The sequence below is a fragment of the Sapajus apella genome, unplaced genomic scaffold (assembly GCF_009761245.1).
Source record: "Sapajus apella isolate SASKATOON/1434 unplaced genomic scaffold, GSC_monkey_1.0 scaffold129, whole genome shotgun sequence".
Lineage (NCBI taxonomy): Eukaryota > Metazoa > Chordata > Mammalia > Primates > Cebidae > Sapajus > Sapajus apella.
Window position 1 is genome coordinate 3038847 of NW_022437069.1, and position 21625 is coordinate 3060471.

At 39.4% G+C, this 21625-nt stretch overlaps 1 protein-coding gene and 1 long non-coding RNA gene across 2 annotated transcripts in view; one reads left to right on the forward strand and one right to left on the reverse strand.

Annotated features, from left to right (window-relative positions):
- The window catches only part of LOC116539496 (cytosolic carboxypeptidase 4-like), a 435628-nt gene that overhangs the window by 64352 nt on the left and 349651 nt on the right, over positions 1-21625 (reverse strand). The gene's annotated exons all lie outside the window — the stretch shown is intronic.
- Positions 11711-16911, forward strand: LOC116539500. The gene is made up of 4 exons (XR_004264089.1): positions 11711-11836; positions 13871-13882; positions 14808-14810; positions 16901-16911. It is a non-coding gene; the product is annotated as an uncharacterized LOC116539500 (long non-coding RNA).

Below are 21625 nucleotides of genomic sequence, written 5' to 3' on the forward strand. Positions count from 1 at the left end.
GAAGGAGTTAGGGCCAGAGGGTCCAGAGAAATAGGGACGTGACCAACATGGCAGGATCCATGGAGGTTCTCACGAGGAGGACAGAAACAGGCGTCTTAGAAAACTTCCACGTCTTTGCCAGAGATTTCAGGAGAGCAGTCTATCATCCACCTTCCCATTTTCTAGTGCGGTAAGGATGGGAGTCTAGCACCAAAGAAATCTGCACAGCTTACCACACTCGCTGGTTTAGTGGTTCTCAAATTTGAGATGCTTAAGAATTAGTAGCGCTATACATATTACACAAATATTCATCTACATAGCACTAACAAAATACCAGGCTTTTGGGAAAGCTAGTTAATTGCAGATTCCCTAGGCCCCATCCCTAAGGATTTTCAATTAGTAGGTCTGGAGCTGGAGCCCAGAGATCTGTATTTTTCATAAAAGCCCCAAATGCGTCTGATGAGGGTGGCCCTGGGATGAAAACCTAGAGAAAGATATTTTGGCTCCATTTGCTTTATTCACCTTAATAGACCTGCCTGTGTCAACATGAACGTAATGAGCTCCATGTAAAGTGGAGAGAGGTCTTTAAATCATCCTAGCCTCATCCTAACGGCTTGTAAATAAGAAGCCATAGCACCAAGAAGTTAGTAATTCTTAACCAAACTTGCAGTTATTTAAAGGCAAGACTAGGCAGACATGGGTGTTGCCTCCTGTTTCTTTATTTAAATTATCTTCTCTGATATCAAACTTAGTAGCATCCTACACAATTTGGAATTAAGAGCATTTCTGTTCGTTGGTCATAATTTGCCTCCTCTACTGAATAGTCCATCACACTTCAGTTTCCGAGATATGTATGAGAAATGTTAAATCTTAGAAGAAAGTATAGTATAGTGGGAAGCCCTGCTCAGTGTCTACCTTATAGAAACATTAGGATTAAATAAAATATTTTACCCATAGGAAGTTCTCAATTAACATTATTCTACTAATATTGTATAATCATTGATCAAATAGCAATAACATGTTTTGTTTTTGAAATGGCAAATCAACACTTTCCTATCAAACTTCTGTTGCGAGGTACTTGCATTTTAAGAAAAAAACCTCTCTCTCTCTCCCTCTGGCTTGTGTGTGTGTGTGTGTGTGTGTGTGTGTGTGTGTGTGTGTGTGTGTGTGTGTAAAGTTGAATCATACATAATTACCATTATTAACCACTTCTGAACTATGAAACAGCAATCTTACACTGTCTTCCTAATATATAAATATACTTATGTCACAGCTAAAGAAATGGAAAGGTTTTTTAATTTAAAAATAAAATTAAAATTAAAAATTTTGCCTATGATCACAGTTTTGATTATACCATATTCTTACCAATTGAACTAAATTTTGATAATACCACTTATAGTGTCAATTGTCAGAGCTTATCGTAAATTACAGAATTTTAGATACATACAATTGATTTGTAGACAGGGAGAATTTCACACTCAATTCTGTACTAGAGAGTTTTCTGTTTTTAATGTAACCCTTTCTGAATTTAGTCAGAGGCATCATTTCTCCTAGTGAATGGATGGGCAGTTCTTTCCCATCTCATGTGTCTAGTCCTTAAAGCAAAAGAAAAAGGTCACTATCAAAGGTCACAGGGATATTATTTTTGGCTATCGACTCTGAAATCCAAACATCTGTCAGATTGCAGAAAACATCAATTCTGTCGAATGACACTACTCCAAATTCCCGTCAAAGGGTCAATAACATGTCTAAAAGCAGGAACCCTTATAGAATGCAATTAGAAATCACAGATCAAAGGTGAAGTCAGGCCAAAGGTAGTTTGCTAAGGCTAAGAAGGGCCTTAAGGAATAGATTTTTATATGTGAGGAGAGAGTGAAGATTAAAGAAGGCAAGATAACATTTAAACTGGAAAGGTGATCATCATTTTTATGCCGGTAAAGCATTACAACACAAATTCTGTTCTACCAGCAAGCGATCGCTCCTGGTGACAGAAGAGGCAGAAGAGTTAGACAACGTAGCAAATGTGCTTTTCCACAATACTTGCTGTGGGCTAAGGACACAGGACTGAAGTATAATTTACAAAAGGAGGAGGAAACTGAGGGGTAGAGATAGACAAGCAAAGTATATATCTGAAATGTGACAAAGTGACAGGTGAATGGTAAAAATTAATTGGTCAACCAAATATTTGGTCTAGGTGAAGCCAAGTATAACAATATTTCCAAATTTATGACTCTATAGAAACATCAAGTGACTCAACATTATGTAGGCACAGGATAAAGCTGTGCCAGGGTCAACAGCAAGTTAAATCAATAACAAAACCAGACGAGAGGTGTCTAGTTCTATATTTACCCATTGATCAGGCATTTTGGAGACAGTGTCCTCTGCTTGCTCATTCGTTTCTCCTTTCCCATTTTATTATTCTGCCCTCCTCAATTTGTATAGTTCAACCTCTATAGCAATATCACACAACGTCCACCAATCTAATCCAATGACAAGTTTTCCATCTTCATTTCTTTTTCAAGTAAAGTCTCGCTATTGCCCAGGCTGGAGTGCAGTAGCGTGATCTCAGCTCACTGCCACCTTTGCCTTCAAACCCACCTTTGCCTTCTGGGTTCAAGCAATGCTCCTGCCTCCACCTCCCAAGTAGCTGGGATTACAGGCACGAGCCCATACACCTGGCTAATTTTTATACTTTTAGTAGAGATGGATTTTCACCATGTTGGCCAGGCTGGTCTCAAACTCCTGACCTCAGGTGATCCCTCTGCCTTGGCCTCCCAAAGTGGCAGGATTACATGGCAGGAGCCATGGCTCCTGGTCCATCTTCATTTTAATGTATTGTGATAATTGCTATTCTAATCAGTTTAATCTCCCTGCCCTGACCTCTTGAAAGTCTTCTCTTCTGTGGTTTACCTTCCACTTCCATGAGAGTGTTTTTTTTCCTTTCTTATTGACATCTTTTTTTATATTGATGCCCCCCATTAATGTATGTATGCCCCCCAAATTGTCATCTGTATTAATTTTTCATTTTGCAACAATCTTTCCTTGAGTTTCCATCTGCTTCTAGGACTGTTATATATGCTGTTGACTTTTAAATCTATTTTTTTAACCTCTCTCCACAACATAAAACCCACACTTCTAACTCTGTGGCTCTGAGTAGTTCTGAGTCTTCTTAACATGTCAGTCAATGTCTTTGCACCCACTCCAGCTGTCCAGAGGTGCACCGGAACCCCAGTGCTGTTACATTCAGATCAGATTGCTTCAAAGTCCACAAAAGTGAAGGTTTATTGCCTTCCCCACTGTGCCATCTCCACCCGGATGGCATGTGGCCTTCTCAGGTTCAGCATATCACAAGGAGTATTTTTCATTTCCTCCACATCTGTTCCTGCAATTTGTGTTGCCTATTTTAGTTCAAGCCACAGTAACCATCCAATCATCTCATAATCATCCAACCTTCCTCCTGCTTACCCCAGATCCCACTGGACACCACCTGCATCAAATCTACTCTTAAGGAGCCCTCAGATGTGTTCCCATATCTCATTCCTCCACTCTAGTCTTACCACAGTCCCTCAGCACGTCTTTTCCTAGACTGGTTTTTAGTCAATAGTCTGTTTTTAGTCTCTCCGGCCCTCTTCTCTATCTCCAATGCCAGAATTAATCTCCCTCCTTCCTGGCAGAGGCATCTAGAAGGCAAATCTGCAGGAATTATTCTCACTTTTAGATTTCCTCAGCAACTCCCAATCACTCTCAGCATGCTGCTTAATATGTCATTCAAGACATTGACAGTCTAGTCCTAAAACCTCTTCTAAAAGCCCATCTTGGTATCCTAATCATTTTATCCAAGTTGCCATGCCATGAACTCTCACCGCTCTAGTTTTCTTTGCTCATCTTAACCACTTTGCTCATTCTCTATAAACTACCCTCACTGCCAGATTAACTCCACACTCAGTTTGGTTGCCACCTTCAGAAAGAAGCCTCCAATAGGCCCTTAAAGGTATCTCTCATTGTCTACCGTCTTTGCCCACAAAACACTTTCTTTTTACTATCAGTAGTAGATTATATGACATCTGTTTTTTCCACTCCATTCCTTCATTGGAGGTGACACTGCTCTAGGTAACAGGGACCAGTTATGTGATGGAAGCTGCTCAGGCCAGCTCAATAGTCAATTTTGCAAATTTTTCCTAATGTCACATTCAATGAGGTCACAGCAGCCTGAAACTGGCCGTGATAGGAATATTTACACCAGAGGGATTGGCAAACACTACAAATCAAGGCGCCTTTCAAACCTGCTCTGTCAGCACTCCAGCAGGGTAACAGCATACCAAAATCTTCTTAGAAACACATAATTCTAGTAAAAGCAAAGCAGACTACACAGATGCTAAATAAGAAAATAATTTCTAAAAGTGTCTGAAGGTGCCAGGTACTATGAAAACAACAGAACAAGGTGGAGTATTCCAGGGTATTGGGCATTCATGTGAATAGTAATATTATCAAGAATTAGGAAAGGAGCAGGGCTGGGAGAAAGTGACAAGGAGGATGAGCTAAATTTGTCCAGAAATAAAGGCAAGAGCCCCACGGTCAGTAAATGATTTCAACCATTAGGGTAGAGCATAACAGTTTAATACATGGAGCTCCATGCACATATTATTTATTTTATCTTATTCCTAGTGCCTGGCAGAGCATAATAGATGCTTAATTAAAGTTAAAATAGAATCTTATTTTACACAGAGCCAGGTAACTAGTTCTGGGTTGCACATTCTTCTGTTCTTAAGATTTATTTTTATTAAAACCAACAACTCAGAGGGATAAGTTTTTTCCCTTACCACACAGAGTTTGCAGCAGCACGTTACCCCATCTGCCTTAGGAGATGGAAGTGAATCCACCTATCCATTACCTTTTGAACTACCTTGAATAACATCCCTAGAGTTTGCTCTTTTCACTCAGGACTTCTCAAACATTAACATGCATATGAATCACTCAAGAATCTTATTATGCTACATATTCTAATTCAGTAGGTCTGGGATGGGGTCTGAAATTCTTCATTTCTAACAAGCTCCCAGGCGATGGAGATGTGCTGGTGTGAGGATCCTACTTTGATAGCAGAGCTTGGGCTTCAGCCAACGTCTGTTTTCATCCCTCAATAGAAAATGCCCTCTTTCTGGGAAATGTCACGCCTTCTTTAGGTAGCTCGTAAGTACTGGTGATTTACATTCTGTGATCTGAAGTCTGGCTCAGGTAATTCCCTGCTTTACAATTCCTAGTTCTAGCTCTTGTAAACACACAGAATAATTCTAATCGCTCTTTCACAAGGCAGCCTTTAAGTACTTAACAGCAAGCCTTCTTTGTCCCAGCTAAATGCCCATGGTTCCTCCTGCCACTCATCTGGCTAAGCAGCATCGAGTCTTCTGAACATGCCAGTCATTGTCTTCTTCCCCGTTAACTGTCCAGGCACCAACTAAAGTCACCTACAAGTGGATGGAACTTGGACTGCCTTCACCATGCTGCAGTCCTCGGATGGTTTTGGATCTCATGTTGCAAAGCCAAAAAACCTCTGACTCCGATTCCTGCTTTTGTTTTCTTTTTTGAGGTGCCTGTAAACCACAATGTATCTGAGACAAGTCTTAATCAATTTGGAGATTTATTTTGCCAAGGTTAAGGACCATGGCCTGTAACAGCCTCAGGAGGTCCTGAGAACATGTGCCCAAAGTGATTGTGTTACATCTTGGCTCAGACAGAAGTTACAGGCAAAGACATGAATCCATATATGTAAGGTATACATTGGTTGGTCCTGGAAAGGTAAAACATCTTGTAGGCAGGAAAGCTTCCAGATCATAGGTGGATTCAAAGATTTCCTGATTGTCAACTGGTTGAAACAGTGTAGCTCTGTCTGAAGAGTTGAAATCCGCTTGAGTTAAGGAAAGTTAGTTGGGGCTGAGAGGGGCAGATATTGCAGAAGCCAAGATTCTTGTTGTGTAGATAAGGCCTCCAGGTAGCCAGCTGGCTTCAGAGAGAATAGATGGTAAAATTCTCTTATTGAACCTTAAAAGGTGTCAGACTCTCTGGAAAAGACCTAGTAAGAAAAGGAGATTCTCTAACGAGTGCAAGTTTTTCCCACAAGAAACAGCTTTGCAGGTTCATTTCAAAATATGTCAAATAAATATATTTGGGTGTAAAATACTTTGATTTCCTTCAGGGCCTGCTGCCATGTGATGCTGTACCAGAGTCAGTTTAGAAAAGTTTAGCTTCTTGCTATAATGAGTCTGTTTCGTCAGTCTTTAGATCTCTGTTTTGATGTTAATGCTGGTCACTTTGTCTAAACCCCAAAGGGAGGAGTGTATGATAAGGCATGTCAGACCCCCATTCTTCCCCTTCCCTTGACCCCATCATGGCCCGAACTAGTTTTTCAGGTTTCTTTGGAATCCCCTTGGCCAAGGCAGGGTCCATTTAGTCTAAGTTTATTTAGGGGCTTAGAGTTTTATTTTTTGTTAATATGCTTTTAGCTCAAAATTATCCTTATGCCAAAGTGGCTAGCATATTTTGGGGTGGCATATTCTGCTACCCTTCAGGGGATTCTATTTGTGTATTCAAAGACTCATGGAGGTGATGCATTCTGCTGCTGGTCAAAGGCAAATCTCTTAAGAGCCTCACCCTTCCTCTTCCCCACCAGATCTCCCAAAAGGTGAAGAGCACTATGGGGGTTTTACCCCCAGCTGATGGTGATGGTTTTCTGTTTCCCTCACAATTACTATGTAGAGAAGCTACAGTCTGATTTTGTTTGGAAATTTGGGGTTTATTTGTTAAATTTCTTTGAACCAAGCTCAAAACAGAAGGCAATACTCAGGTGTGTCCTGACCTCTAGAGAGCAGAACACACAGTCTGCCCCTCATTTTAAACACCAGCCACTTGTGAATGCAACACAAGATCAAATTAACTTTCTTGGCAGTCTTGCGGTTCTGTTGAGTCACCCTGAGTTTACAGTAAACTTCCAACTCGGAGGTTTCTTCATGTAGCTGCTGCTTTCACAGTATCTTACAAATGGGCTTGTTCTCCTAATACAAACCACTTCTCTGGTCCCTGTTGCCTATCGCCTAACATGCTTTAAAAAATCCACAGAAATGTAAGTTGTCTTTCTGATGAGGTTACCAAGAGAGGGAAAATACCTTGACAGAAAAGGCTGCCAGAAATCAGCAAAGATTTCCACATCCTGTTGTAAATTGCAACAGGATGCAATTCACCTGGCAGGAGCTGATGTTAACTCCTTGTTCCCTGGATTGGTGAATATTTCTCCCTCTGTGTCTCTCTCCTGATGTGGTATTGGGTTCAAATTCTAGGTCCCAGTAAAACTGTATGGCTTCACAAACTAAAAGATTAAAGGTATGTTTCACAACGTTTATATTGAAAAATTCTCAAAATGGAATTTGATTTCCTCCTGGTTGTTGTTATGGATTACCAGTGGTTGGGGTGTCTGCTAATTTAAGATGGGCTGCACATTGTAAATATGCAAATATACAGGTGACAACCTGTAGACAACAAAAAGTTGTTGAATTTAAAGTGTCATAGAAGTTCGTCTAAAATATTGATTTTGATTTTGTTGCTTTCTTTGTTCATTCACACACCCTGAGCATGCATATATCATATATGTTATAGTGAACCCCAAGTTTCTCTTCAAAGAATCAATATGTCAGTATGTTCAGCTCTCTCATTCTTTTTTAAAGTTTCTATTCTATTTTAAAATTTAACTCCCTTGTAATCCCAGTAAACAATCTTCTCCACCGGTTCTAATCAGTAGTTCACATCTGCTCCCCCCCACATCCTGACTCATCCTGGTCACCTGATCACCCCGGCTACCTGCTCTGACATGCCTGTAGCCGTCCTTCCTGCCAAAACACCCACACCACCACTGGGGCTCTGATCAGTACTCTTTTTAAAATAGCCAATCAGGATTAATCTAGCTTGTGTGGTCTAACCCTAGCCAATAGGAAGCGACGCAGCAGTAGGGACAACCCCCATCAGGCATAAGTACCCCTTCCCCCTTTGTCCAATCATGCCCGGCCATCATGGCCCCACCCCTGCACCCCCCACCCTTCTATAGAAGTAAACCGCCTTGCTGGGAGGATTCATCTTCAAGAGTTATTTCTTTTGCAGCACTTACATTTTACTTTTAAAATATGGTTTATCATAAACTAATAATTTTTCATCATAAACCTATTATCAAATTGCAAGCTACCAAGAGCAGATACACGATACAAGTCCCATTCAGCTTTGCAGTCTAGGTTGGTCACAACTTCAATCTTGACCATGCATCAGGATCATGGGGAGGTCTTGTGAAGACACTTAATATTGTTGACCAAGTTTTTCTCTGATTCCCAGATCCCACTCCTGAGTTTCTGATTCAGTGGGTCTGAAGTAGATCTGAGAATTTTCACTTTTAACATTTCCCAGGTGACACGGAAGCTGCTAGTTCAAGGAGCAGACTTTGAAAACCGCTGATCCAGAATATCGGACAGTGTAGATATCACAACTTCTACAAACACTTAATGAAAGACAAACGGCAAGAATGTGGTGGGAAAACAGAGGGAAAAATATATGTAATTAGGGAAGCAAAATATGTGATTAGGGAATTGAAGTAAGTACTGATTTTGGACCTATCTTGGAATGTCCCCACAAAGTGTGAAGTGGCGTAGGTTTTTGCATTCAGTCTAAATCAGAAACATTCCTTTTATTCCCCCCCAAGATTTGCTGGAAATTATTTGGATTTGGTTGTTTTCCATCTTAAACTCGAAACTGTATCATCTACTTAGTCTAGGGAATTCATTTGTTTATCTGTTTCTTCCTGGGGCGGAACAGTGAGCAGCCTCAGGCTGACTTTTCTAGCTGCTGCCAAAGTACATTCCTCATTCACATCCAAGAAAGTGTCTCTTCACAACTAAGGGCCGGAGGTGGACATTTCAAATCCATCGTTACAAGCCAAAAATTCTAATTTTTCTTAAAGCATTTGATGTTGCTTGATCTTAAACTTTTGTTCAACATTATGTAGACCAAAGAACCACTGGGTTGACTAGGTTTTTCTCAGTCTGTTGTGTTGGAGGTTTTGCATTAACATAACAGTATGGTGGTAATGAAATTCAATTATCCACATATATCACAACCACAGTGCTATTGTGTCAAACAAGAAGAAATGACTATCTTCCATTGAATTTACTATGCTATAGAAAGAGGAGATACCTTGTTAAACCAGTAATCTAATTAAATCCCTAGTAGAAAACCATGTTTTTGCCCCTAAGACACATTAGAAGTTTGATGTTCCATTGATGGAGACTGGGGAGACATGTAGTCTTTTTGGATGCATAGCTCTGCCATTTATTTGATCTGTGAACTTGCACAAATGATGTGTTCATACATGCATGGCTTCATCCGTAAAATGGGTACAATTAAAGTTAAAATAAAAACTTGAGTCAGGGTTTGTTAAACAGAACACAAAACCCCAGCATATGGTTGGCATTTAATAAGTAATTGAGGGAAATCTGGATGAATTGCTATGAGCACCTGGGTCATTTTGCTTTGCTTTGTTTTCCCTATGAGTATGTTGTTTACAAATCCTTCTCCCATCTATCTTTTTGAGAGACCACACATTGTTCACCTGGCTATTGTAACAATTCTCACATGATCTCTGTTATGCCAAGTTATTTGTTAGAATAAATGGATTTTTTTAACGAGAAGCTTTTCATGAGAATGTGGTATTTGAGGGAGACAATGCAATGTGTCCTATGATTGAGTTCTATAAACTGGGTCCACTAAAACAGTATTAAGCCCAAGAATTTGTCCACACAAATCAATTCCTAGAACTACACATACCCTATCTCACAGGTGTCAATACTCCTTACCACAGCTACTGATATAGAACACAACAAATGAAGTATGCAATAGCCCAGTCACCAGATTTCTCTGCTCTCAGCTGTGATTCTCAGCTTGGGTTATCTGAAACATCATTTGATGGCTGGTCACCTCTGGGTCTCAGCAACCTAGTAACCTCTGCTTCCCAGGATTTCTGGGCTGAATTCCTCCACCTTTCTGATTTCCTTGTATGCATTCTCTTTCCATCTCTTCCTACCCCTCCAGAAGAAAGCTGGTTTCATCAATCTTTATCCATATACAGGTGGTAACACCTTCAGGGATGTATCTCTCTGTCTGGGAGTGTGGGTTGGATCAGACAGCAGGTAAAAACGGAGTGTAATGTGACATAGTCACAAGAGCCCACCCAGACAGTTCAGCTAAGTATATTTGAAAGCAAGAAAATCACATACTTAAAAATTATGCAAAGTGTGCTTCCTGTGTCATATTCCACATAGCCACCTTCTGTTTGCCAAGGTGCAGTTTGTCATCAGCAAATCACTAGCAATGCAAACCCAAGGGGCAGAGCAAAAATCACCACCTTGGAAGCCCTGCGATTGGCCAGATCTCATTCCAACATATGTTTCCTGATGCTCACAGGGGTCAAATTTATTGCGAACATTTGAAAATTAGGAGACTTCCCATTAAAATCAGATTTCCAACTTCCCTTGAAAAATCAGAGGATCTGACTTCAGCCCACATTTCAGTACACAGCAACTGACTGACACTGAATAGCAGCTGCTCTTTTCAGTGGGCAGAGCTCCCCAGTACGCTGCCGTCATCCTGCTTGGATACCTGCCAGGTCTCTTCTAGTGAATCCTGCAGTTCAGCATCATGTCATGTACAGTGATCTCTCAGGGAAGGCAGTTCAAGGCATCCTTTGCTCTGCCTCTATGCCTCTCGGGACCCAAGCATTTTACTTTTCAGTGAGAAGGCTGCAAGGCTTTTCAGCTTGAGCCATATTTCTCTGCATAGTGTCTTATCAAACAGGAAAAAAAGAAGGTTGTATTTAGGCAAATGTTCTTGTCTGCTCTTGCATTCCCCTGCTTTCAAAATCTAAGATTGGAAAGTGAATGAGGGGAAAAGGACAAAGAGCAGTCCCTCTTCTCTGCTTTGGTTGTAACTCAAGACTGTGTCTAACCAAGGCAAAGAAAGTCTTACCCTAACATAGTGGAGATGATTGTAGTTTGTGGCCAAAGCCTTGTAGTGGTATTTCTGGCGTTTCTCTCCGGAAACACCTGAAATGCAGGATAAAAGCTGTCCTGGATCCCAAATAATATATCCACATACTAGCAGGATTATAAAATACTGGTTTTAAAAATCCTGCATTAAAACAAACTGTCACTGTTGTGTCATTACTTGGTGTTAAAGCAATTGTAAATACTAATGGAAATGCAGGTGCGGAAAGCAGATGAGAGGACTCAGTTACAGAGTGGCCCTCCAGGTTAACAATACATGTTTCTCTTATGGTTTACAGATACCATCTCAAAATAATAACGTGTTAGCCTTTGACAATATGTCCAGGCGCTGCCTAGACTTTCCTTACCCCAGCTTGAGAAACACAAAATTTGCATAACAACAATTATTCCTCGATTGCACATTCCCCTTGAGATATCAGAAATCAAAAAAGCAAAGTACATCACGAAACTCTGCAATAAGAAAACAAGAAAACCAGTTTTTAAATGGGCAAATGACCTGAACAGGCACCTCACCAAAAAAGACATATAGATGTCAAAAAGGGTTACAGAAAGATGTTCAACATAATAAGTCGCTGAAGAATGACAACTCAAACAATGATGAGATACCACTATACACGGACTAAAATGACCCAAATATAAAACATCAAATGCTGGTAAGGATGTGGAGCAGCAGGAACTCTCATTCATTGCTGCTGGGAATGCAAAATGCCACAGCCACTTTGAAAGACAGTTTGGTAGCTTCTTGCAAAATTAAACATACTCTTACTATAGTATACAGTAATCACATTCCTTGCCATTATGAGTTAAAATTGGATGTCCACACAAAAACCTACCAACAAATGTTTAAATCACCTGACTCATAATAGCTAAAGCTTGCAAGCAAACTGTGGTATCTCCAGATAATGTAATATGTAGTGTGTAAAACAAGGCAGCTATCAAGCCATAACAAGAAATGGAGGAATCTTAAATAAATCTTGCTAAGTGAAAAAGGCCAATCTGAGAAGATTTCATACATATCATTCCAACAGTATGACATTCTGCAAATGGCCAAACTATAAGAGACAGTTTTAAAAATCAGTCATTTCTACCAAGGGTTTGGGAAAGGGAAAGAAGGAGGGATGAGTAGGTGAAGGACAGGGGACTTTTAAGGCAGTAAAACCACTCTATGTAACACTACAACATAGGATACATGTAATTACACATTTGTCAAAACCCACAGAATGAACCACACAAAGAGTGAACCTTACGTAAACTACGGACTTTGGTTAATAATATAGATATTGGCTTATCCATTGTTACAAATATACCACACTTACGCAAAATGTTAATAATAGGGAGAGCTGGGAGGAGAGAAAGGGGATATTTGGGAACTCTCTACTTTCTGTTCAATTTTTCTATAAATCTAAACCTGCTCCAAAGAAAGCCCATTAATTATTTTTAATCAAAGCATGCTAATTTCAGAGTTCAAGAGAGGAGGAGGAGGGGTTGGTTCTTAGCATTGTCTCTAAACATCATTTCACTCTCACTTTATTCTTCACAAAGTTTCAGAACAAACCAGGTTAAATTATATTTAATGGTGAATTGTTCAACAATTATCAGGTGTCCAATAGTGTCAGATACTAATAAACAGCCTTTTATGTCTCTTCCCTGAAGTATAACTTAGACAAAGATAATTTTGGCCATCTCTCTGTCTTTACTGAATATTTTACTCAAACTAATTCACACAGAAAACTCAGTACTGTTGAGTGTCCTTGCCAATTGACCAGAGAGCTCAGTTTCTAAGGAGATCCTAGAAGGAATGTTTTCACTCCCCCAAATATGCCATTTTGCTTAAACAGAACCACAGTAGCCAAATCTCAGCTCTCAGTCTGTAGAATATAAGCTGATTAATTCAGTAACTAGAACATTTTGTCATTCAGGCTACTTTCTTACTTTCTTGTTTACTGTTTTTTTTTTTTTTTTTTGAGATAGAGTCTCACTCTGTCCCCCAGGCTACAATGCAGTGGCGCCATCTCTGCTCATTGCAACCTCCACCTCCCGGATTCAAGCCATTCTCCTGCCTCAGCCTCTCAAGTAGCTGGGACTACAGGTACCTACCATCATGCCGAGCTAATTTTTGTATTTTTATTAGACACAGGGTTTCTACTAAAAATTAGTAGAAATGTTGGCCTGGCCGGTCTCCAACTCCTGACCTCAGGTGATCTACCTACCTCGGCCTCCCAAAGTGCTGGGATTACAGGTGTGAGCCACCATACCTGGCCTTCTGTACTCTTTCAACTCATGTTGCCTCCTCTAGCCCAGCCCAAACCACATTACATGCTTGTGTGCGCGCGTGCACACACACACACACACACACACACACTCACACACAGCCTCTGAGTCCAGTTCAGTAAAATATGAACTTTTTGCCATACTCTGAAAAATCAAAACCTGACCAGCAAAATCAATGTCTTAACCTCTAAGGCCAATTTCTGTATTCCATGTGATGTTAAGAATGAGCCAGGTACATCAAAGATTTGGAAAGTGAAAAGGGCTTGAAATAGAAAGCCCAGCTGGCTTCCAGTCGCTGGTTGCACCATCATCCCTCATACCAATTTCCCTCCATGTAGAAGTTAATGCTTACTGCCAGCATTGTATCAAAGGATGACTTTTAACGGCTGCACAGACTTGTGCAATAAATCCACAAAGAGCTAGATTGATAAGAAAGAGACATCAGAAATCAAAAAGCAAAGCATGCTGATTTCACAGAAAACTTAAAGATGTGAGATTCTCTTCTTTTATTTAAAAAGTCACCAACAAAACAGAAAACCTGCAATGTCTCATTTGTAATGCAAAGAATTTTCCTTTAAGAACAGGCTTGTTTCTAAAAGCTGAAGGAATATTAGCTGTATTTCTTTCAAACAATGTTGTTAACTATCTTCAGCTTCCAAATTTGTTATTGAAAAAAAATTTATTCTTCATGTCACCAGTTTTGACAGCTACATATGAAAGAAAGAAAGCCACTGGTGCAGTGGCTCACGCCTGTAATCCCAGCACTTGGGAGGCCAAGGCGGGCATATCACCTGAGGTCAAGAGATTGAAACCAGCCTGGTCAACATGGAGAAACCCCGTCTCTACTAAAAATACAGAATTAGGTGTGGTAGCACATGCTTGTAATCCCAGCTACTCAAGAGGCTGAGGCAGGAGAATTGCTTGAACCCAGGAGGTGGAGGTTGCTGTGAGCTGAGATCAAGCCAATGTACTCTAGCCTGGGCAACAAGAGAAAAACTCCATCTCAAAAAAAAAAAAAAAGAAAAGAAAGGTGAAAATAGCAATCGTTGCAATTCATAAAAATGTATACATCATTTTAATTAATGGTTTCATTCACCTGCCTATCCAACCTACTAAAAAGGAGAAAAGAGAATTTTGTTACCTATTGATTGAGGTTGGCATATGTCAACCCAAATGTACAGGTATTGTTAAACGGTAAAGCACATAGAAAATATGCCACAGAAAAAGAAGAGGCAGATAAATGTGTGGTGATCCACAAGCTAGTAATTGAGAGTTAACTGAGGAGTTGCCTGGCCTGGGGATCAGAAAACATGGATTGAAATTTTAGCTCTGTTCATTATTAGATAGGTAACTTTGGCCAAGTCCCATAACCTCAATGAAAATGTAGCTTTCTTTGAACCTATTAAATGAAAATAGTACCTTCTTTCACAGGGTTGTCATGATAGATAATTACAGTAAGACAAATAAAAGTGTGTAGACCTGACATATGGTAGGTAATTTAATAAATGTTATTTAATGAGAATGTTAATTCTCTAATTACCTATACCATTTCATATTACAACTTTCTAATTTTCATTTCTTTGCATGTTTGTTAAATTTTTGTTTCTCCCCTAAAAAAATCATCTATTTTAATATCTGCTGAGGTGGCCCCGATGAGTTTGTTAGAAATGGATGTAATTTTAACACAATTTATATAGGTGGATGGTCGATGTGATGAGCTAATGGTATAAGAAAATGCTTGCCTGAAATTTCAGGTTGTGTGAATCTTAAAACAGAAATATTTGGGGATGGCTCAATAGTTTTGTCTCTAGAGGCAGAATCTGAAACACCCTTTTGAAGTCTCCAAGGGACAATCTGTCCTTGTTCTTCTCGGAAAAGAAAGTGGAAATTTGCTACTCAGGGTCTATAGTAGAAAACTAAAAAAAAAAAAAAAAAAAAAAAAAGGCAAACAGACTGCTGCAAATGTCCGCAGGGTCCTCTGCGTTTCTTCCACTAAAGGATAAGCTTTTACTTTTTTTTTTTTGGCACTTTCAGTAGAAGTAATTAAACTTTGGCAACTTTTCGAATTTCTCTGTTTCTCTTCTCTTCCAGATGGAGGCGGTGGGAAGAGAGGGAAGGGGTCAGGCTCCCCTTCTGAGAGATTTGATTCAATACTTCTCTCTGAAAACAAAGATTTCTTTTCTGGTAGGTAGTGTGCCAGCTTTATCCCATTCTCAGGCAGAATGCCCATCCAGGAAGTAAAATGGATGGATATGAGAAAATAGGGGACTAAGGGGGACAGGAAGCATGTGTCATTGCACTAACCTTTAGCCAAGTGCCCAGACGCTTGAGACAGTGGGGGACAGGGAGGGAACAACAATATTAAGAGAAATCTTAAATGGATTTTATATCCCTGTTCTGAAGTCAGTTTCCAACTATTTCCTAAACAACCACATAATTAACACATAAAAGTGGGCTGTTGAAACATGCATCAGATAGTGGGTCCTTTGGAAGAAAATGTTTGTGCTGTGACCAAGGAAATCTGTGTTTGGAAAGATAAAGTCCAGAAAGGCTACAAAGTAATGTGGAGAAATAGATGACGGTGGAGGATGGCCGAATATTGAGGGATAAGAAATCCTGAGTTCTGAGAATGAAGAGAGATTACCTCCTCTGGTTTAGAGATGCCGGAAATTGCCCACATTCGGAATGCATGGGGACCTATACTGCCTTTATCCTATCATTGCTTCCTTCTCCACTGTAATTGAACCATTTGGCATGGGGCTTCATCTACAATTGCAAGTCAGGTCTACACCTAACAACATAGCAGCCAGGGTGAGAGGCCTGATTTAAGATGTATCGCTATGATGAATGAGTCCTCCATCGGTCCATTGCTGGGGCAACAGAGGTCCCAGCATTCACGTAGAAGGAACACTTGATATCGACTCCGAGAGATCAAAGCCCTAGCTGAAGTCCCTCTTCCCTATGGGCCTCATTTTTTTTTCCTACGAATGCATTTAACTTCAGAATTCTCATTTTCATATTCCAAAGACATTTTCCTAGTCAAGGGCTGATCTTTAAATGATTTCCCATCTTGTTTATAAAATAAAAATAACCCATGCCATTGAATCATGATTATGATTTCACAATCCTATTGTTAACTAGACCATTCATGTATTCCCCACTAGCTGGGTATTTTTCAACTCACTACAAATCTTTTCATATGCAAGGACTATATTAAACTTGACTGGAATTTGCCTAGAAATAACCCTAACTAAGTGATATGATACCTGGGTTTCTTCTCAAATCAGAGCTATATATTCTGTGACTCTATTTCCGTCCCTTTGAAATTCGGATGGATTTTTTATCAATTTCAATTTCATTGTCACTTGGTGAGCACACAACACCACAACATCAAAAGCTACCATTTATTGAGTTCTTAATCTCTCAATGTCCTAGAAGTTGTGCTGAGCACTTCACTTGATGATCAAGTTTAATCCTCAGAATAATCCTACGAAGAAGGAAATTTTTACAACAACCCCACTCCCATCATACAACATGAGATGAATTAAGAATGTAAAACTCAGACTCATTGTTAGTGTGGATTAGACTTCCTCTGGCAAAGGGATTATTAATATCTGCCAATGCCATGATATTATAAAGAAAGAAAAATGAACAGTAAAGAAGAGAAGGAAAGAAAGAAAAAGAAGGAAGGGAAGAAGGAAGGGAGGAAGAGAATGATCAAGATACAGTAACTACTGGTGGCTTACATTTAATGGAGACAATTTATACATTTTGCATGTCCAGGTAATCTAGTGGGAAGAGTATGTGGTTAAGCCAAGAGCCTGGGATCTGGCCTCAATCCATTTATTAAGCAGCTATGTCACTTAAAGTACACATTTAGCCTATCTATCTCCATTTCTTTATCTATTAGATGGAGTAATGATGATAATTTCCCTAAACCACCTCAAAATAAAATAACATGGTTAATATAGAAGAGGTGGGAGAAATTATAACTGCTATTAAATGGAATGTGTCATTACTGAGGATTCTGCCTAAAACACCAGTTAAAACGTCTGCTTTTCTTTCCCTTTGCCCTCCGTAGGTCATCACTTGTGACTTCTTAAGTCTTAATTGGCAGGGCAGAAACTTGTCTGTCTTTTGAGAAACAGAAAGAACCTTACTCATATCTTTTTTAAAAAGCATTTATTGGTTTATTCATTTATTAATTCATTGAATTAATTAACCCACTTGCACCCAACAGAAGCATGATTAAAGCCTAGTTTTACAGTCACATTTTTGTGAAATGCACTACCTGTTTTCAAGCCTTTAATTCTAATTCAGAATATTTCCAATAAATTCAAAATAATTGCATTATTGGTATAAGCAATGCATAATTGGAAAGATAAATATATTTTAAAAAATCAAATAATGTATTGCCCAATCACTTTCAAAATTACTGACTGAGAATTGGATAACCCTCAACCGAGTGCTGGTTGAGCCTATAGAAGAATCCACTCATTATTAATCAAATCTGTTACCTTCTTTTGACCAAATGACTACTGGTGGGCAGACTTTTCCCCTATATTATTACCAACATCTCCTTTGACAACAAATGACACTGTCAGCTGTTTGCTCCATAAAGGTCTGGCTGGAGGTTAATGCAAATAAGATGAAATGGAATGGTTTTAGTTACCACCAATCCTAGGGTATTTTAATACCCAGGAGGGTTTTACAAAAGGAGAAGTCTGGAGAAATTACAAATGGAGTCCAGCAGGCTCTGGACCCAAGGAGAATATCAGAGCTTCCAGCAAATACTGTTAGAGACTTCCTCCTCTGCCTTGATTAAATTAGAATCAGCTCTCCTAGGTGTACTACAGAAGTGTTTAGAATGTTTAAGATTTAAAATGCTTTGGGACTCTGCCACTGGAAGAACAAGTCAGCCTAATTTTCTCTCTTTTATATTCTCTGATTTTGACATTGCTTAGTTCTAAAAGTAGATTCAGAGTTGCTTTGGAGGTGAGGGTAGGAATAGGAAAAGCAATGCCCCACTCCCAGATTCTTTCTGATTCAGCTTCCTTTCCTAGGAACCAGTTTCTAGGCTACAGAGATCTCTCCTCATCAATCTATCTAAGGTCCTTCTGTAGGAAAACAAAAAGCAGATTGTTTGAGTGACAGAGTCAGCCCATCCCATGCTGCCAGAGGATGACTATTCCCGGAACACAGTCTAGGAGTATACACAGAAGTGACCCGACAGGCAGGTTGTCATACGCCAATGATCAGAAAACTTCATCCCATACGGTCTTTTTGCAAGACCTTTTAGAATATTTTGGGTACTTCATGAAGTGTATTTTGGTACTATCGACATGTACCACCTGTCTGATAATATTTGTGTTTCTGGAAGACTCGCTGTGTGCACAAGGTTTAGTGCACAGTGGAGAGATTCAAGCCTAATATTTGAAAGAAATAACCATGTCAATTTAATCACTTTCCAGACTAAGCATTCATAGCTCCAGCAGTGACAGGAAACATACTTTCAAAAGTCCTCACAAATTTGTTAACTTTCTCCAAACCTATTTCAATTTGTTCACATCCTCCAAGGATATTGCCCAGAACTGAACACATTCCATACATGCTTAGATCAGTCATCATTAGAAAGAAGCAATCCCTTTTTACTATTCAAAAATTAATTTAAAGTTAAATCTAAGATGGCAAATCAAGTATACCATCATTTTGAGACTAAAAGTAGTGTCAATTTAAGTATCCTATATATAATTCAGGAGGTATTTTAATAAGTTTTTTTTCAATGTGGGGGCTTTTATTAGAAGCACATTCTCTTATGTATCAAGCACCTATGAACCCTAATTATGATATGTAAAAAAGGTCTAGGATATTGTCACCAATTTGCTATTTACCAATTGGATCTTGGGCAAAAAAAAAAAATAGTTGTTTACCACCACTGTTTAGAATAAGCATAGAATTGGGACTGATGATTATCCCAATGGGAATCTATCTAGGGAACAAGAACTTGGATACTGGGTAAGAATGAAAATTACTGGCAAGGATAGGAATTGATAGCTTACTAGATCATTGTGGAACATGATGATATCACTGCTTATAGGCACTTACCCAAAGGAACACCAATTTGCCAAGCCATTATATATGCATTCAGTTATCAATCCATTCATGTACTTCCCATTGCATTTCCCAAAGGATTTGACATACTTAGAGGAACGTCTAACAGAAGTAAAATCAAAACATAAAAATAAAGCCAGAGACAATGCCATTTACAATAAGAGATTGAGACCAGAAAGAAAAAGCATAAATATAGAGACAATTTGATCCTACACAGTTAAAATGTTCAATGGCAAATTTGTCCCTGGGCTGGCTTTATGGCAGCTAAAACAGAATTGCAAACATCTTCAGTTGCATGATTCACACAGTCTTTAAAGAGAAAATACAACAAATTATTAGGGGAAGAACATATGACTATAGAATATTTTCTATGGCAGATAAAACAACGTAATGCTAGTAAGTGTCCCTTTGGGACTCTGGCTTTAAAACTAAGTAAATTTTTTAAAAACTAAGTAAAACTAGGTAAAAGAAAGTCAGCTTAGTGTGAAGCTAATCACTATTCTCCCAACAGGATTATCAACATCTCTCAAGAATCATTATGAGACATAGACCCTTAGCATTGAAAGAGATATTAAAGCTAATAATCTATTTCAACCTCCCCCTCAAAGCTGGAATATCATACACCATCCCATTACATTTGAGAAATGGCTAACCACTCTGGAAAGCATTCAATAGCCTACTACTTTCTCAAGGCATCTGCTCCATTTTCAGATTTCTTGTTAACATCAACTTCATCCTTACGCTGACAATTCAACAGTTGACCTAATTTTACTGCCTAAAGGACAACAAAATCTAAGTTGAATTTCTGTATTTAAATATCATTAGCACACCTAAAATAAGTCACCTCAATGTAATATTCTTAGTATAGGTGCATCCATGTTCCAAACTGACCCACTGCTTGTGAGAACACTCACAGCAGTGTTCCAACAGTGGGAAGCATACATACAGAAGTAAAAGCTCTAAAAGAGTGATCATTAACTCTGGCAGAAGTCATTAAGGATAGTACTACCTCTGCCCTAGCTGGAAAACAAAATGGTCTCACTTGTTGACAAGAACAGTGATGGACAATTGCATTGCTCTACATTCTTTTGGGGCTAGTCATGGTGGCTTCTGTATCATTGCTAATATTGATTTTGCACTTAGATCAAACAGGCAAGGTGGAACTGGCTATGTTTTGCATTAAGGAAAAAACTACTTAGATAACTAAGGTCATTCTCCATAGCTTCTGTTGTTCTCTTGGCAATTGGTGTTCTTGGGTCCAAAGCATCTTACATGAACTATTAATTGTCATTTTAGTCAGTGTCAAGACTATGGTCCATTGCATTCTACTCGGAGTTTTAAATGCTTCTTTCCAGCTTCTCCCTTATTATATGATTACCATGACAATACAACTAAAAAGTCAATATTTCAGCTGGGCACGGTGGCTCAAGCCTGTAATCCCAGCACTTTGGGAGGCCGAGGCGGGTGGATCACGAGGTCAAGAGATCGAGACCATCCTGGTCAACATGGTGAAACCCCGCCTCTACTAAAAATACAAAAAATCAGCTGGGCATGGTGGCACGTGCCTGTAATCCCAGCGACTCAGGAGGCTGAGGCCGGAGAACTGCCTGAACCCAGTAGGTGGAGGTTGCAGTGAGCTGAGATCATGCCATTGCACTCCAGCCTGGGTAACAAGAGCGAAACTCCATCTCAAAATAAAATAAAATAAAATAAAAATTAAAAAGTCAGTATTTCACAATACAGTTGACCATGGTGACAATCCTCTAGCAGTGAATATCTGAAACCGTGGTCTTCTCTGAACGAGTCAACCCCTCATAAGTAAATGACAAAACCAAGGACCAAAGAGACCAGATTTACAGGCAACAGCCAGACAAAATATGATGATAGAACTCTGACCCACATAGGAAGTCCAGAGAGCTACACTACAACCTCTGAGGCAGTCAGCTCAGGATGATCAGGACTGTATCAACGCGGAAAAGTGCCTTATTTTTGTTCCCTCTCTCCTATCTGTTTCAAGACAGACTAGAGAAAGCCAAATACCGTCCTCAAACCAATCACACAAGTTGCCCCACTTCTATTTATCCGGTTTCACCTTGCCTACAATCTCCAATTAGAACACCAGATTTTCCCATTTATTCACTTATAAAGCTTTCCATCGTATAACTACTTCTGTATCT